Raw genomic sequence first — 19,674 nt, 5'->3', positions numbered from 1 at the left:
ACACGCATACGACCATCATTGGCACCAAGGCAGAAGCGACTCTCATCGCTGAAGACGACACGTCTCCATTTGTCCCTCCATTCACGCCTGTCGCGACACCACTGGAGGCGGGCTGCACGATGTTGGGGCGTGAGCGGAAGACGGCCTAACGGTGTGCGGGACCGTAGCCCAGCTTCATGGAGACGGTTGCGAATGGTCCTCGCCGATACCCCAGGAGCAACAGTGTCCCTAATTTGCTGGGAAGTGGCAGTGCGGTCCCCTACAGCACTGCGTAGGATCCTACGGTCTTGGCGTGCATCCGTGCGTCGCTGCGGTCCGGTCCCAGGTCGACGGGCACGTGCACCTTCCGCCGACCACTGGCGACAACATCGATGTACTGTGGAGACCTCACGCCCCACGTGTTGAGCAATTCGGCGGTACGTCCACCCGGCCTCCCGCATGCCCACTATACGCCCTCGCTCAAAGTCCGTCAACTGCACATACGGTTCACGTCCACGCTGTCGCAGCATGCTACCAGTGTTAAAGACTGCGATGGAGCTCCGTATGCCACGGCAAACTGGCTGACGCTGACAGCGGCGGTGCACAAATGCTGCGCAGCTAGCGCCATTCGATGGCCAACACCACGGTTCCTGGTGTGTCCGCTGTGCCGTGCGTGTGATCATTGCTTGTACAGCCCTCTCGCAGTGTCCGGAGCAAGTATGGTGGGTCTGACACACCGGTGTCAATGTGTTCTTTTTTCCATTTCCAGGAGTGTATATTAACGACTTGCCACTCTATATTCATGAAGACGCAAAGCTAGTTCTTTTTTGCTGATGATACAAGTATAGTAAACAAGCAAGAATCAGCTGAGGAAATTGTAAACAATGTATTTTAGAAAATTATTATGTGGTTCTCTGAAAATGGACTCTCAATAAATTTTGAGAAAACAGAGTTTATACAATTTTGTACAGGAAATCATTGATAAATATAGACTTTGGACAGAAGTCTGTCGTTAAGGCAGGATACTTAAAATTTCTGGGTGTCCATTGATGAGAAATTGAACTGGAAGGAACACATCAATGATCTGCTGAAATGTTTAGGTTCAGCTACTTATGGTATTATGGTTATTGCCAATTTTGGTGATAAACATATCAGTAAATTAGCCTACTATGCCTATTTTCATTCACTGCTTTCATATGGCATCATATTTTGGGGCAATTCGTCATCAAGAGAGAAAGTATTAATTGCACAAAAGTGTGTAATCAGAATAATAGCTGGAGCCCACCCAAGACCACCTTGCAGACATTTATTTAAGGAACTCGGGATATTCACAGTACCTTCTCAATACATATATTCTCTTATGAAATTTGTCATTAATAATCCATCCCAATTCAAAAATAACAGCGAAGTGCATAGCTATAACACTAGAAGAAAGGATGATCTTCACTATTCTTGCATTGGATTGGCTCTGAGCACTATGGGACTCAACTTGTGAGGTCATTGGTCCCCAAGAACTTAGAACTAGTTAAACCTAACTAACCTAAGGACATCACACACCATGCCCGAGGCGGGATTCGAACCTGCGACCGTAGCGGTCTCGCGGTTCCAGACTGCAGTGCCTAGAAACGCACGGCCACTCCGGCCAGCTGGCATTGCATTAAATCTCACCTTGGCAAAGAAAGGGGTGAATTTTGCTGCCACGAAAGTCTTTGGTCATTTTCCGAACAGTATTAAAAGTCTGACAGATAGCCAACCAACACCTAAAAGCAAATTAAAAGAAATTCTGAATGACAACTCCTTCTACTCAGTAGATGAATTCTTAGATATGAAGTAGTAACTGTAAAAAAAAAAATATTTTCTGTAAAGAAAATTTGTGTTAAAGTGACACATTCCACATCATTATGAAATGTCGTACTCATGATATGTGGAACGAGGATTAATGTGTGTATGTATGTATATGTATTGAGACGCACTGCTCAACTTATGATGTTGAGACAGGTATCGGGATGTGTCACGAAGTTCATCCTTTAGAATCAGCAAAAGAAACGGAACTGCCCCAGAAACTGCTCTCAGCGCAGGCCTAACATAGAAGACTCGAAGCTCACCTTTGCTCACGTTTGCACCATCATAACTCTATTACTTTTGCTCGATCATCACCAATTAATGCTTGAGTTTCTTTCAGAATACTCTCAGCTGTAGTATGAGCATTCTGACTTTCTGGATTAACAGAGTTCCAAAATATTTCAACACTTTTCCCTCAACAACATAATGCAAAACAATAACCAATTGAAATTCCCCAGACACATCTGTGCTTTCATACACGATTATAGCAACATAATCGGCGCTTTTTATTTCTTTACGAACTTCATCATGGTACAGTTCCAATGTCCATTGCAGTAGTTCGTTCTGAACGGTCTTAGAAATGCCTTTGAACACTGATGCTTGAATGAAATGAACTTGAAGATCTTTATCCGCTTCCGCATTGAACTGAATTAGCTCGTGAAAAGTCCCCTTCTTTTGAGAGGAATCAGATTCATCATGGCCTCTGAGAGCCAGTTCCAAATCACCGCAGAACCGAATACAGTTTACAATTAAATTCAATATATATATCCATTCTTTTCTACATGTTTGTTGTGGCTGTCACTTGTTTGTCTATACTGCGAATCTAATTTCTGCTGAATGTTGGTTTTGCCTAGAAATGAAAGGCTAAGTGCATTATTTATGTGTCACTTTGACATTTCATATACTTTCATTTTAGATAACATATGGCCAATATCAGTTATTCCAGCCTTACACCAATGAAACTTTCCCCCAAATAATATACAAGGAAAAGAAGAAATAGCATCGCTTTCTTCACAACCACAAATCCATTTCTTCTTTTGGTAAACTCTAGATTGAATTTACGGCATGGATTTTTTGTTTGCTTTAGTAGATTCAGATTCAGACTTGGGAGTGGCCTACCTAGTGGTTTTTTTTTATCTTAGAGTCCTGCCACTAAATGCAGTTTTTAACAACTCATTTACTTTGTTCATGTTAGCTATTTTAACAGTCAACTGAATTTTCCCTTACAGAGAACACTGACCTTGCAATAACTACAATGTGTTTGTACAGCACTGTATTACATGAACATGACTGTAAACAGAAATACTACACTTTTATTTGGAAAACAGTTGGTCAAAATGTGTTGAATACGTTAGTTTTTTTGTTCTGTAGCAATAGCCCTACAGTTGTGAGATATACCAATACTGAAATAATGCCTCTTGGTTTCAAAATCTAAGGGTATAATTATATTCATATTACATATAGTTATTTATTACAATGTGACTCTTCAAGCTATTTATAACGATTTTAAGTGTATTATTTCTGTATTCGATTTAATTAAGCATTAATTAGCGTTTAGGAATGCGTTAGCATTAACCTGCAGAAAGGTAAACTGAATTACAAAAAATTTGTGGCCCAATGTATTTCAACATGGTCGCTAGATGGCAGATCGTGCTTCTCTTAAGTCCTGCACTTTATTGCTATCTGGCAGAAGGGACGTAAAGTTATGAGTCAGACGAGCTGTGGCACGACGTCTGCCATAAGAAGCATGTAGTAACCCGACGACTGAGCCTTTCACACAGCGCTTATGAGGACAGACGGTGCCAATCTACAGTTGGCTCCAAGCTTCTGAAAACTACCGCGAGAGCATGCGCAGCGAAACACGCCTCTTCAATCAGAAAATACATACTCCAAAACAATGTTTTATGCACAGGTCACATAGATTTCTCTTTCTTTCTTTTTTATACAAGTGGTGCCACAGCACAGCGGCACTGCCTCAGAAGCCACCCCTGACCATTTCTAATTCTTGGATTGTAAAAGGTTTTGCAAATCATTCATTAAATGCCTGTGCCTTTTCGTGAATGCTCTTTTCAAACATGAATGGAGGTGACATAATATTTTCAGTCTTGAGGCCAACTGTTGATAGATTTTGACAGTATAGGTTTAATGTTGATTCATCTTATCACTGCCCGCATCATAATGTAAAAATTTCTACTCTGTCGCCCACACCTATCTGGGGGGGGGGGGGTATCAAGACAACATTTATTAATTATGTAAAATCCAGTGATCACTGTTTTCATGGTAAACATGTAGCATCACTGGAGTTTAAACTGTAAAAAATAATTTTAGATGTAATCATTGACTTTCCATGAAATATAATTATCATCGTAAACATATAGCATCACTGGAGCCAAAACTGCCAAAAATAATTTTACTGAGAACACAAATGAAGGAACTATGCATAGGAATAATGATCATAATAGAAATACAGCTGATACTCACACTCCAAGATGAAATATGGAATGCATCATACCTGCTGAGATATAAGCGTAATGCACCATATGTACACACAGAAACTCTGGTGAAGCTTGCACCATCAGCAGTACCCTTCTGCTTGTCATCTACGATGGACCAGTCTCTGGAAGTGGAACACAAGAGGGACACTACTAGAGGGTCAGAAGGTCGTTATGAGAAGCGAGTGATCCGGCAGATACAAAGCCGCCATGCACCACATGGCTACAGGAGGCCACCTCTACTGCCAAGATGGGGACGCAAAAATCATTGTGGTAGCTGGAAGATGCAGATGGCGGTGGCACGCCCACCACACAAGCCGCTGCCCCTGCGCCGCACGCAGCAGTGCAGCATACCTCAACAAATGCCGATAAGACAGAACTATCCACCCAGTATACGGCTGATGCCCTGGTGTTCCTAAAGGGAATTCTCCGTAAGGTTGCGGCCCCAGAAGATCGCAAACACGTGAAATCCTCGCAGCCATCACAGAAATGCAGAGCTGCCTCTGATGAAGGAGACTCCACAATGCAATCTGTAAGCAGCAAGTCGCGGTCAAAGAAGAGGCTGCAGAAGGAAGTTGCTGCACATACTCCTAATCGGAAGGGAGATGAAGAGAGATTTATCCTCCCAAGCCAGAAGCACTCATCTAGGACCAAAGTACTCCAGCCAGTGCAACAACTACCAATGGAAAATCGTTTCAATGGTATACCTGAGTTGGGGGACGCTGGCATGAGTGGCAATGATCTGTCACAGGGGAGGTGGGGTGGTACCTATAACAATTTCCTGCACCTGATCACAGGGATCGAACCAGCAACAGTCGCAGTCAACAAAAATGACCTTCTCAAGGTCAAAGTCGACAGCACTGAAGCACACATGTTCAGAAAGGAGGGGCTCCACTGCTACACGCACAATGCGGACCCCCTCAAACTCCTCAAGGTGGTCATACACTGCCTTCCAATGAAGATGGAGCCTAGCCACCTGAAGGAAGAACTGGAGGCGCTCGGCTATGGTGTCCGATCGACGAGCCTGATGAAGTCTCCAAGAATGCACAGGGACATGCCTCTGTTCTGTGTTGTCCTGATCGACAACGTCGAAAATTGTAAGATTTTCCAGCTGCAGCACGTTGCCTGAGTACAAGTGACAGTCTAGCTGCTCCGAGCTAAGAGAAGGTGGCCTCTGTGCTACTCGTGGCAGGAGCTAGACCACATTGTGCAGCACTGCTTCATGCTGTCTTGTTGCGTCAAATGCGCATGCCCACACCAGAGCAAAGAGTGCTCTCTGAAGAAAGAAGATGCGCCATGATGCTGCAACTGCAGTGAGCCTCATGTGGCATGCTACAGGGGCTGCAAGGCGTTCAAGAAGTAAAGGCAGCGCCGTCTAAGCAGGTGCGGCTTGGCACCAGTTTCGTGGATGCAGTCAAGGGAGGAGCACCCACCGCAAACCCACACCAACAGCCGCAGCCTACCGTAGCAATCATGGAACAGCCAGACAAAGAAGCAGCTGCTCTATAAACAGCACCCAGAGGGTGAGTCCGATGCACGGAGTGTCCACCCGCCCTCACCAAACCGTGGCCTGCAAAACGAGCCACACAACAGCCAGCAGCTGCCGCCCAGTCGCAGTGCACTGCTCCAGCTGCAGAGGACGCCACCATGGCTGCCCCTGCTCAGAGAGAAGGCGCCAGAGTACTCCAATAACTCCTGAGATCACTCAATGAGCTCCTACAGCAACTGCCAGCCCTGGTGATGGCAGTTATGGCAGCCCTCCAGGTTAGCGCCATTCCCGTGAAGAACCTTTCGCAGTCTCTGTCCCCAGCAGGGTGAGTTTCGCCAATTCCTCCATGACAAGGGAATCGACATCTGTCTCATGTGCAAAACTCACCTCAAAGCTGGAGTCAATGTGCGAGCCACAAACTACCAGTGCTACCGAAACAACAGGCTGATGGCTAGCAGTGGCACTGCCATATACATTAAGAGTTCGCTGAAACACCACTTGGTTCATCTGCCTGCGCTGGACACCGTGGAGGCAACAGGAGTCACTGTCAACACCACGGTCAGGCAGATCATCTTCATTCCGGCCTACTGACGCCCAAGAGGGAACTTGGAGGCTGCTGACATTCAAGCATTGCTAACGATGGGGGGGGGGGGGGGGGGGGGATCTTCATTGCGGGTGACTTTAACGCAAAGCACATGCAGTGGAACTCCTGCCTCATAAATGTCAGTGGTCGCAGACTCCTGCGCGCCGCCCAGTAAAACTGCGCCATCATACTGGGGCTGTTTGACCCAACAACTACCCTGCCAGAGGGCAGCCACATGTCCTTGACATCGCCATCATCAAAGGTGTTGAGCAACATTCGGCTGCCACAACTCGCTGCGCCATGTCTTTGGACCATCTGCCAGTTATTTACGACATTGACATTGACCTGCTCACCGCTGCTACAAGAAGTTGAACTTAGCGCTTCAACAAGGAAGTTCTCGACATGCTGGAGGACCTGCTGGACCCTGACACCAAGGGTGCCAATGCCACTCTTGAATCCATAAACCGCCAACTTCTACAAGTAGCAGAAGCAGCAGCACTGAGGAGTCAACCTCAGCAGCGGGCCCACTCCCGGAAACTCCCTCCTCACACCGTAGAGGCCATCAGGGAAAAGAACAGGACCTTCCGAGAGTGGCAGCTCACGCGCCAGCCAGTTACCAAGAGCCACTTAAACCATATGAGGTGAGAAATCAAGGGAGCAGTGGAAGATCACAGGAACTGGGATTGGTCTGGCCTGGTCGCCTCCCTAAACCCAGAGGATGGCAGCACATGGCGGGTAGTGAAAAGTTTCCTTTGCCAGTGGCAACGTATCCTGCCACTACAGGTTGGACAGAACTACGTCTGCAATCAAGACAAGAAGACCAGTGTATTAGCAGACACTTTCGCAATGGCGAACTCCACAACTATGGAGGACGACGGGGACCTGGATCACATCTGACATGTGGATGAAGAAATTCCAATGTACCCATCAGCGAGGCAAGAGAATGATGATGACACCCCCATCGAGGAAGAGGAAGTAGCAGAGCAGCTGTGGTCGCTGAACATCAGAAAGGCAGGAGGAGGTGATGGAATTGACAACTTTTTCTTATGAAACCTGCCAGTGAGAGCCCACCGGACCCTGACGACCATCTTTAGTATCCTTTGGAATGGAGTCTTCCACGTCCTCACTGACAAAGGAAGATCAACGCAGAGGCCGGTTCGAGCAGGAGTGCTGCAGGGATCAGTGCTTGGGTCCCTGTTGTACTCCCTCTACACCGCTGACACCACGGGGGTGACACACGTGAAATTGGCCCTATATGCCGATGGCACGGCGCTACTCATGCGAAGTATGAACGTGACAGTAATGAGAAGACTGCTTCAGGTTGGCTGCGACATGCTCGGAATGTGGCCAAACAAATGGCAGCTGAAATACAATGCTGCCAAGAGGCAGGCAGTAGTATTCTCAAGAAAGTTGCTGCCACCTGACCTGCCGCCAGTTACCATCGTGGGAGGCCCCATCCTGTAGAGCAAGACCAGCTGCTACCTTGGAGTCACTCTGGACCAAAGACTGACATGGCTGCCGCACATCAGAGACGTCAAGGGCAAAGCACTAGGGTGACTTCGCAACTCTAATCAGGCCAGTGTTAGACTACACAGTAGTATTGTGGGGAAACGCAACCGACACGAACACCGGGACACTGCAGAGGGTGCAAAACAGGATTCTGAAGCTCGATCTGCGCCTTCTGAGCAGATATAGCACTCAAAAGCTACATGAAGGTAATGGAATCCCGCAACTGCGAAATAAGTACAAGCAAACAGCACGCTAGTTCTATGAGAAGACGAAAAACTCCGAGAACTGGCTCATCAAAGTCTTGGGCCAGCAGATCCACTGTAGGCCAACCACGTGCTGGCCTGACCTGCTGTGGGAATAGAAACCTATCCCACCACCCTGAGGAAGGTCTAGGAGCCATCCTCAAAAGAAGGATATCCAACAAGCGAGGCACAACTACCCAAATCAAAGAAAAATGGTAGGAATAGCGCACCAGGCGCTTAACCTCCTCACAGTCAAGCCCAGGAAACGTTTTCATTTTGAGCGAGCAGGCGAGTGAGCGACCACCCGCTCACACTGGCTTCAATACAATGGGTCAACTGAAGAACAGGATACAATGATGTCATAGTTTACTCATAAATATTAACGTCTTTATTTTCGAGCCACAGATAATAAATCTCTTATCTTCTGTGGCGAAGCGTCATCTCTGTGAATTGATATAAATGAATGTATTTTATAAAAACAGGCCTAGACATTGTGTACGATTTTTGTCGCTTGTATCAGTTTAAATAATTTGTTCTTTCCAAATCGTTTGGTACTTAATTTTATTCTTAATGATTTTGAGATATTTTGGAAGAACTGTTTTTCTTTCTGGACAATTTTTTATGTTTTGATTTTCGTTTGTAGGAATAGATTTGTCTGTCTTTACTGCAGCATGGGAAACAAATTTTACTGTTATCGCTTTTTTTCACCTTTCCTAACCCTCGTATTACTGCACTATTTTACAGTCGATACTAGTACTGTCGAAGGCGAAAAGACCGACATACAAAAAATTGGTACGTCGTACTTCAGCTGGCCTACATAGAATGGTAGTAGTAGCAGAGGCGAAAAAAACTAAAATCTGCAAAACTTGTATCCCGTACTTCAGCTGACCTACAGGGTCAACTGAAGAATGGGATACTGTTGCTAGCGAAGGCGAAAAAGTCGACGAATGCTACATTTGTATCTCATACTGCACAGATTTAACAGTAAAGATGAATGTTGAGAAACAAAGGAATTCAGATCAGAGAAAACATCTGGTAGACATATATCATGTACATCTATATCTTGAACATAATGTTAGGTATATCACTTCTTTGAGTCCTAGTATCCTATTCTTCAGTTGACGTATATAGCTCAACTGAAGTATGGGATACTGGTGCAAGAAAGAAAAAAAAAAAGGACAGAAGTAACACTAGCATGGACTGCCTCAGTTGACATATATGAGTTGTATCCCGAACTTCAGCTGATCATCACTATATAGGTCAACTGAAGAATAGTATACTACTGGGAGCGAAGACGGAAAAAACATATTTAAAATTGGCATCCTGTGCCTCAGTTGAACTACAAAGACAGTATCCTGTTTTTCAGTTGAGCTATGTAAGTCAACTGCAGAATGGGATACTACTGCTAACGAAAGTGAAAAATAGGGACATACATTACATTTGTATCCCATACTTCAGTGACTAGTATTAGCGAAGCCTAAAATACTGACATATGTGAAATTTGTATCCCATACTTCAGTTGACCTACTTAGTTCAACTGAAGAATAGGAAACTAATGCTATTGCAGACGAAAAAAACCAATACACGTAACACTGGCATCCTGTAACTCAGTTGAACTATGCAAACGCGAAAAAATGCGACAAATGTAAAATTTGTATCCCATACTTCAGCCAACTTATATAGGTCAACTGAGTAATAGAATACTACTGCACTTTGTTGACACGCACAAGACACGATATCATCTCTTGCTTCTTTCCTTATTGAACACGTTTATGGACTAACAGATCATATAGGGGACTTAGTTGCAAACGTGAACATTAAAAGTGTTGTGCTTATGAGCTGAAAACGAACGAGAACCACTATCAGTAAGCAACAAGCATTGCTTTAGGAGTTCCAGCTTCATTTGCTATTGACATGAATACAGCAAAGTGGAATAAAATGTATTACGAAAGTTTTCTTTTCACATCACATCATTCTCGTTTTGGTTATTCGAAATATATCAGCAGAAAACAAATTACATTAAAGAGATTGTGGCGCCTCTGGCGTGAAGCGTCATGTCTTTGGAACCGATGATCTTTGACTCTACTTCTTTCTAGCTCTCTGTGCGCGCTATGTTTGTACAGCCATATTGTGTTCGCCTTGTTCAGTGTTTAAATAAATGTTCATTCGACTGCAAAAGTGTGTTATTACCCATCTATGACTTGTAATATCCACAGTGGTGACCCCAACATTGTCATTGTGTGTTCGGGAATTATTTTGTGCTTCTTTTCTTCTTTAACAGACTTTGTGTGCTGATCCACATTGTCTTCGGAACAATGGATCTATCAGTGTCGTTTTGTGCCAGTGTGCTTGCGTTTTTACTGGTGTTCCTAATGTACGTTTGGTTAAAAGTGAACAATTACCTGGCCCCAGCCATACCGGTGGCCACTTAACTGTAACCGGCCCAACATGGCCACTGTCAGATGCTACTACACATCAACGGCTGCTACACGGACAGTGCACGCCACTTAGTGACATTATGAATGATAATCGTGTGAAGGATGGTGTGTTTCATCTGTAAGCTTAGCAGTCGCCTTCGGTTTGGTCTGATGTGCCAATGCTGCTCGAGAACTGTAATTCGAGCATTCATGCACTCAGGGTCGCACAGTTTTATATGCCTGACGTTACTACACCCTCCCTCCCCCCCCCTCCCCTCCGCATGCTGTCTTGGCGACTTCACTCAGATCGACCGCGCTGGTTTCCACGACGACCATCACTCCGTGGTCACACCATGACCGCCTACTGCTTGCTCTCGTATTGGCACTGGCCGTTTCTTCCATGCCGGTTTCTGGATCAGCCGCCCCTTGGCTACATCACGACCACCTTCTGCTTGCTGTTTACAACAGCACTGGCTGTTACACCTGCACTGCGTCCACCTCCAGGCCTGCAGTTGGGACACATCATTGGTTGCACTGGCTCCCTCCACTTCGTGTGCTGGTTGCAGCCGCCGCCCCACACAGACCTCAAGCAATGCACCACTGCTGCACTCCCGGCGTCAGGTGCTACCTACAGTGCTCACACAGATCTTCATCTCCCACGTCTACATCAACATGCGTTACCCAACAGGTTTCCTAAGCTGCCTGTGTTGCAAAAAGACAACCTAAGACTTGCTTCACATTGCTGGATCATCTACTGGATATCCACGGGATTTCGGACAACAACGCACGTTTCGTCTGCCTGGTGAGCCACTTCCATGCTCATCCAGACCTTATCAGTGATCTGCTCCTCTCACTGCCCATCAACATCGTTTGGTTGCAGATAACAAGCTACCTGTAGTAATTAACACAAAAGTGATCCAGAAAATTCATGCACACCAATTGTAAAGGTATTTAAAAAAAGAAACGATCTCTTATTTGTACTAAAAATCCACATAATTTTATCATCATTTAACAAAAATGTTCACATTGCAGAATAAATAAAAACGAAAACCCACGGTGTTTTGCATAACTGGTGGACCTCACATCAAACAATTTTTATTTTATTGTTATACGGTTCAGATTTAGCTGTATTTCATACCAGTCTGATATCTTTTGACATATAAATAAGTCACTGTACTTGAAAATGGCCTATGGCCGAACTCTGGATCATATAAAAATAAAATACATTTTTAAAAAATTACCATGACTATGCTTCCAGCTAAAATAAAAATTAAACACAATCAGATTTTCAACATTAACAACGTAAAGGAAATCGCACAAATGTTATGTGTAACATATCGAATAAGGACATTACCTCTATTGTTCATGTGGGAGAACGGAAAACCCACGATCATCTTCATCTGATTGGTCATCTCTTGCCTCGCCACATAGTTTTCAGTATCTTTACTGATGCTGTCCTTATCGTCTGATAAAGAAATTACAATACCTTACACCTTCTTCTATGTTTGAGCTTGTAATCTCTTTCCACTAATGGCTCATGACGTTCTTCCAATTTTCTGGTGTTATTCGTGTGACAGCCTCATTTACCAGATGCTCTGCCTCGCAACATAAAGGTTTTGTTTCGCTCTGCAACGTCTGCTTTCATTTGAGCCCAAATAAGTTCAGTTGTGTTGTAATGGCAGTGGTACGGTGGAAGACGTATAATTTTGTGGCCGTGGTTCTTTGCTAGCAGAGAACCACGGCCGCAAAATACATAATGTGTGTTCTGTGGCTTATATCGCTTCACTAATTCCAGAAGTTCTGCTTTCCGCATATTCTGTTCAAAGCCTATGTTATTATCTTTCAATCAGATGATTATTTTGTCTGTCCTTGCAGCAGCTGTTGGTGCCTTATTTAATTGTAGAGAATGGTATGTGGCATTGTCCATAACAAAAACACTACCATAGCTACGTCTGGTAGCAAACGAGTTACGAACCAGTCTTTGAATGTATCTCCATTCATCTCCTTGTGGTAGTCGACAGCTTTTTTTTACTGAAACATCATCGCAGCACCCGGCTCAAAACCGTTCATAGAGCCAGCATGAACTTAATTAGTCGCCCTCCCTCACCAGTTGGCACACTCATAGTTGCATGGCGCGTGCCGTTTGTCCATGTGACGGAACATGCATGACGCACATTGTCCCATGTTTCGTCAATCCATATTACATTTTCCGGATTCTCTGCTAGCAACTCGCGCGGGAAATAACATCTCCATGATACATTGTGTCCGTGTTCTGTAAATACCTTTTGTTCTGAGAACTTTTTCCAATGGAAGCCAATTATCTTCAAACCAATGGAGAGGCATGACGTGCTGCCTGAGAACAAACCACTGTCCAACAGCGATGCCATCAACTTTTTAAGTGTCAGATACTCCTTCCTGCTGTAGTACACGCATATGTGTTGCCTGATAGCACTTTCGTCAAAGTTGTCTGTTTCAGTTACACAACACAATCTCTTCCTTGACTTTCCAGGTGTCACAATAATAGGGTTCGCATCTGAATTGGCAGCCTCCTTATCATTTGTGACACTCTTCACTGCCGCTGTAGAGATGTACAACGCCTGTGCCAATCTGCCAACCACTTTACTCATTGATGTCAAAGGCCCACCATTGCCACTTTTCTTTCAAAGTAAACACGCAATCTGTATATAAATTCGCGTGCTTGGGATTTCAGCTTAGCTCCATTCCCAAAAGCCCTCTTCTCTGCACTACAGGCAGCCATTTTCCACTTAAACATATGGCAAGAAACTCACAGAAGTAGAGGAATGCACATGTATACACACAAACCAGAACGTAGCACGTGGCGCAAGTTACTGAAAGCACTACGGTAACACTGGGACGTTGCCACGGTAATGTGAACAAAAGCTCACGATCTGACTGGCCGTAGTGGGTGCACGAAGCAAATGCGCCAAGAATGCGTCAACTGTCAGAGCTCTTCTTTCGCCGTATGAAGGAGAGCGAAGACGAAAAAGTCAACTTACATAATATTGGTGTCCTGTACCTCAATCGCACTATCAAGATAGTATCCTGTTCTTCAGTTGAGCTGTCATACATTAAATTTGAATCCCTTACTTCTGTTGAACTATATAGGCCAACTGAAGAATAGGAAACTAATGCTAGCTAAACAACAAAACCAACACACGTAATATTGGCATCCTGTACCTCAGCTGAACTACAACTACCTGTCCTTCAGGTGAGCTACATAAGTCAACAGAAGAAAAGGGTACTAGTGCTAGCGAATTCGAAAAGAAGCGAAATACGAAAAACTTGTGTCCTGTAACTGAAGAATAAGATACTAATGCTAGCGAAGGCGAAAAATAGCTAACACCTATATAGGTCAACTGAAGAGCTGGATACTTCCTTCGTAGTTCAACTGAGCTAAAGGATGCCAGTGTTATGTATGTCGCTTTTTTCGTTTCTATTCTTGCCACTGATATTTCTTTTCTACACCGACTGTGACCGACAGATGGCAGGAGAGTAGTAGATTGGAGTTCGTGTCTTGTGAACACAACACACATGCAGCGATCTTTTGCATGTACAGACATCTGCGCAGACAGATCGTTGCGTGTGGACCGGCCTATAAATATTAATGTGTCTATTTTCGAGTCACAGATAATAAATCGATTGTCTTCTGAGCCGTATGAAGAATAGGAATGTATCCTATTCTTCAGTTGACCTACATACTTCCAACTGAAGTACGGGATACAAATTTTTCGTATGTCAGCCTTTTCGCCTTCGACAGTACTAGTATTAACAGAATAATATATAGTGGGAGCGAAGGCGAAAACCAGTGGCAACTATAAAATTTGTATCCCGTACTGCAGTTAAGATAGGTAAACCTATTCCTACAAACAAAAACCAAAAACTAAAAATTGTATAGAATGAAAAAACAATTCTTCCAAAAATCTCTAACTCACTAAGGATGAAAATAAGTAGCGAATGTATTGGAACGAACAAAATATTTAAATTAATACAAGCGACAAAATACGTATACAACGTCTGTCCCTGACTTTTGAAAACACATTCATTTCTTTCAATTTACAATGATGACGCCGCGGCTTAGAAGACAATCGATTTATTATCTGTGACTCGAAAATAGACACATTAATATTTATAGGCCGGTCCATACGCAACGATCCGTCTGCGCAGATGTCTGTACATGCAAAAGATCGCTGCATATGTGTTCTGTTCACAAGACACGAATTCCAATCTACTACTCTCCTGCCATCTGTCGGTCACAGTCGATGTAGAAAAGAAATATCAGTGGCAAGCGACTACGCTGGCCGAGAACGTCAGAAGTTTAATTAATTTATTTTGAAATTTAGGAACTGAAGAAATTCTGTTGTGGTCTGTGTTCGCAACTTGTGTTCCAAAAACATTCAGACAAAACGCAGGAAACAGAGAGAGCGGTCAAAATGCTATACATAGTGGCTGCTAAAGCGAAAGCATTTTTCGCACGTACATTTACTGCGAGAGTTGCAGGGCCACCCTAACGACTGGCGTAATTATTTACAGATGGATGTCGAAACTTATAATTGTCTCTTAACGCTCGTAACCTCTCATATTATACGAAATAATACTTGAATGAGAAGAGCAATTTCTCTCCATGAACGGCTGACGGTGACATTAAGATTCCTGGCAACAGGAAGGAGCTATAAGGACTTTAAATTTTCAACTGCAATTTCTAAACAAGCATTGAGTGAAATTATACCCAACACAAGTGAAGCTATTTACGCTGTCCTGAAGGATGAGTTCATGAAGGCAAGTCAAGTACATTAATTCTGTCAAGTTACAAATAATATTTTTGCTGATGAAGAATCACAATATTTTTGCTGTTTTAGACGTGTTTGAATCACAAAATACCACAAACTTGGCTGGTATATTTCATCCACTCCAACACCAGATCTTCGAGATTTTTGAACTTTTGATAATTATTTACAGTAAACAGTCCACAACGATTTTTATTATTACCGTTTCTCAGTTCGCCGGTGTGTCAACTTCTCGTAATTTTTCAGTTAATGCATTGTATGCAGCTGTCTTTTTGTTCCTGTCACTGTACTCTTTACTTTTAATCTTCCACAAACATGGGTCATTTCTATAAAACTCAATGAATTCACTAATAAACTGTCTAGAACACTGACGAGCGTCAGCAATTTTAATGCTCCTTGCGCACAAAGACAAACACTAGAATGAACCAGCACCTTTTTCGCTCCAGATTTGCGGCGATATCCTGTCCACGATGTGGTTTGAACCCACAGATTTGAGACAATTCGCTCAATCCTCCAACTTCCAGGTTTGCACACACCTCATGTCGGTGCAAATCTCCTGTCCACACGCAACGATCTGTCTGCGCAGATGTGATGTGCACAGACATTTGGGCAGACAGGTTGTTGCCTGCGGACGGGCCTTACGAGTAAACTATGACATCATTGGTCAAAGCTGAGGGATTTTATCCATGTAGGTACAAACAGATGGGACGTGGCACCCCAGACTTGTGCTGCACGTTGTTTTGAAGCCAGAGTGGACGCCATTTTAAAAAGCCCAAAACGCTAGCAGACTAGTAATTACGAGTGCTTCTTGTTCATTATTTATGTCGTGTGCGTGCAACAACAGTTTAAATACTAAAATTATAGAGCTTGCATGAATTACATAATGTCAGGAAAGCAATTTCGAACGTTTTTCTCTTCTTGACTGCGTATTTGCTCTAGCAATACGTCTCAGAGTGACGTCTCGGGGACGTTCCACTCAGCCACTGCATTCAACTACTGGGGCGTAGACTATATGTATGGGGGTATGAATGCGGTGAACCTAGTGGTTTGGGCTAGTTAAGATAGCGAACATCGGATTCAAGTTTGTGACGTAATGCAACCTCCCTTATTTACCTCCGCGATTGTATCCCATTCTCAACTGATCCCTAAATATTATACCATCTACACACATACGATTTAGAATGGCAAAACCACCGAAATGAGCTCGTTGTATAATTTTGTAATCGCTACGAATAAATTAATCAATAGTAGAGCAGAAACCTGTACCCAAAAAATAAAATTTGTCGTTCTTCGACCTCTTGCATGCTTCGCGCCAAGGAAAATACACTGTTTAGTGTTTAGTATGCCACATACTTCGTTCCTGCATGCTAATGACTGTTGTTTTACTTTTTTCGCTTATGTAACACTGGATAACTTCGGAAGGTTGACAATAATCACATATTTTCTGGGATATTTAAAAAAACAATTGGGAGACCAACCAAAAATTCAGAGGGCCTGGCAACTAAAGTGTAACACAGTCAAATACACACCACCCTTATCCAAAGTATTTGTTGTCTGAATGTTGGTACCGTAGATGTGGTTATACTTCAGGCTCAGAAACACGGAAGAAAAGCAGCTGAGTGAATGACATATAAAATTGTTTCTCAATACATTGTCATTTTGCCATGTTAAAAGATTTCGAACTTGGCTATGCTAGTAATAAGAAGCCATGAATGACATTTTCGGTAGGGAATAAGTGATTTACGTGACATTAGCCGCAGGTAACTACGCTGTCAGATATACGTCAAAAGCAATACAACCTTCATAAAATGTAGACACTTCTTAATGAATTGTAAATAACTCTTAACATAAGGACGTAATTCCATAGAAATTTTAATGATAGTATGTTTGTGTTGTAGGGATCAGGTATACGCTTGCAGTTAAAGTGGCTGGAAAGAGACTGTATGTAGTGGCATTCAAGGATTCAGATGACCATGCTATTAAATTTGTTTAGTATATAAACGTCAGTGCCCATAGCTTGTACGATAATTCACTAGAGGTTTTGATGAAGGAGATCGTCAGTACCATTCAGTTAAGACATCCTAGTCACGGCTTTTTGTGCCAGTAGAAACCTTATTTATTTACAGCCATGGCTTGGTATTTTGATGATGTAGTTATTTAGCTAATATAGTAATAAGAAAGGTAACAGACATATCTGTACAAGAACTGTGGGTACCTTCTTCATGGCCGCAATGATACTGAAAACTTAGTATAGTTACTGTTTTTGTAACTCTGTTATTGTACCATGCAGCTGTGTCAGTTGAAACTATGAGTGTGTACATTGTAACATAGTTGCACCATATCCATCAATAATGTCATGAGTGCAAGATTTGTTTATCGATTGTGAAGTCAACAATATTTTAATTTTTTGAGTGTCAATGGTACGTTGTCTGCCTGTAATTAACTGTTAAGAATCGTAAAATCTGTAAGGAAATAAAATAGTGCTATCAATACATAGGCAGGTTGAAACTTTTAATTCTGGGATGCCAAATAGAAATGCAAATTCAGTGAAAGCCTAGGATTCCCAGTATATGGAAAATGGCTTGAATATCTGGGAAGTCTGTGATGTATTCAGATCTAAGTGACAGGTATGTGTGGAAAAAAAATGCGATCTTGGATACAAAATGACTAAATAATACCATTTTAAAAAGTGCTTATTTATTATAGACATAATTAGATGTTGTGTGTGCTAAGAGTGCTTATTCTAAACACAAATGTTGCCTTTGGTTGTTAAAACTATTTCTCCATCCTATCCAATATTACACTTTGGTTGTTTAGACACTTTAAAGTGAGTACAGTAAAATGTTTCAGGATATCACAGTTTTATATTTATATTTTTTGTCTTTAACCTGTGTACATGTAGCTGAGAAGAAAAATATTGATGATTTTTCAAATTATAGAATCTTGCGATTCTAAGCCACATATAGGAGAAGACGAATTTGGATTTAGGAAAGGAGAAGGAACCAGGGAGCCTGTAATTGCTTTATGAATGGTCTTAGAAAGATGGATTGAAATCTACGGGAAAAACGTGCTGCATTTATTGATCTAGAAAAAGGCTTTTGATATAGTGGACAGGAAGATACTCTTTGAAAAACTAAATAAATTGAAATTAATTGGAGAGAGAAAAGATTGAGTCAGTTTAGAAACTAGAGTACAGAAATAGATACCAGTGGCACTAACAAGGGGCTACAGTAAGAATCTCGGGGGGCTGAAAATGCTATGCTTTCTCCATATTTATTTATAGAAAGTGCAATGCACCCAATAAAAAAGGGTGAAAAACAAGAAGGAAATTCATCAAGAGATTTATTTGGGGCATTTTAAACTATTTTTGTGCAAGATGGACTCTGGGGAATCGAGAAATGGGAAAAAAGTAGCAAGAGAGATGTGAATGTGGAGAAAAGCTACAAAAACACCATGAGCTGAAAGAAATTCTAATGAACAGCTGCTGAAAGAAATTAAAGGAAAAGGCATTAATTAACATGAGACAGGACGACGACGACGTAGTAGTATATACAGGGAGTTACGAAAAGGTACGGCCAAACTTTCAGGAAACTTTCCTCACATACAAATAAAGAAAAGATTTTATGTGGACATGTGTCTGGAAACGCTTAATTTCCATGTTGGATCTCATTTTAGTTTTGTCAGTCACCTACGCTCAATGGAGCCCGTTATGATTTCATACGGGATACTCTACCTGTGCTGCTAGAACATGTGCCTTTACAAGTAGGACACAACGTGTGGCTCATGCACGATGGAACTCCTGCACATTTCAGTTGAAGTGTTCGTACGCTTCTCAACAACAGATTCGGTGACTGATGGATTGATAGAGGCGGACCAATCCCATGACCTCCACGCTCTCCTGACCTCAACCCTCTTGACTTTCATTTATGGGGGCATTTGAAAGCTCTTGCCTACGCAACCCCGGTACCAAATGTAGAGACTCTTCGTGCTCGTATTGTGGATGGCTGTGATACAATACGCCATTCTCCAGGGCTGCATCAGCGCATCAGGGATTTCATGCGACGGAGGGTGGATGCATGTATCCTTGCTAACAGAGGACATTTTGAACATTTCCTGTAACAAAGTTTTTGAAGTCACGCTGGTACGTTCTGTTGCTGTGTGTTTCCATTCCATGATTAATGTGATTTGAAGAAAAGTGATAAAATGAGCCCTAACATGGAAAGTAAGCATTTCCGGACACATGTCCACATAACATATTTTCTTTCTTTGTGTGTGAGGAATGTTTCCTGAAAGTTTGGCCGTACCTTTTTGTAACG

The 19,674-nt window shown here is 42.8% G+C and overlaps 1 protein-coding gene across 1 annotated transcript in view; it reads left to right on the top strand.

Annotated features, from left to right (window-relative positions):
• Positions 1-16,932: 16,932 nt before the first annotated feature.
• LOC126469671 (transmembrane protein 127-like) overlaps positions 16,933-19,674 on the top strand; it is a 33,393-nt gene continuing 30,651 nt past the window's right edge. The window contains exon 1 of the mRNA XM_050096823.1: positions 16,933-17,118. The gene's annotated coding sequence lies outside the window, so the exon portion shown is untranslated. The remainder of the gene's footprint in view (positions 17,119-19,674) is intronic.

This window comes from Schistocerca serialis, chromosome 1, assembly GCF_023864345.2.
Source record: "Schistocerca serialis cubense isolate TAMUIC-IGC-003099 chromosome 1, iqSchSeri2.2, whole genome shotgun sequence".
NCBI lineage: Eukaryota > Metazoa > Arthropoda > Insecta > Orthoptera > Acrididae > Schistocerca > Schistocerca serialis.
The sequence above is the reverse complement of the archived record's forward strand: the minus strand, read 5'-3'. Positions and strand labels throughout refer to the sequence as shown.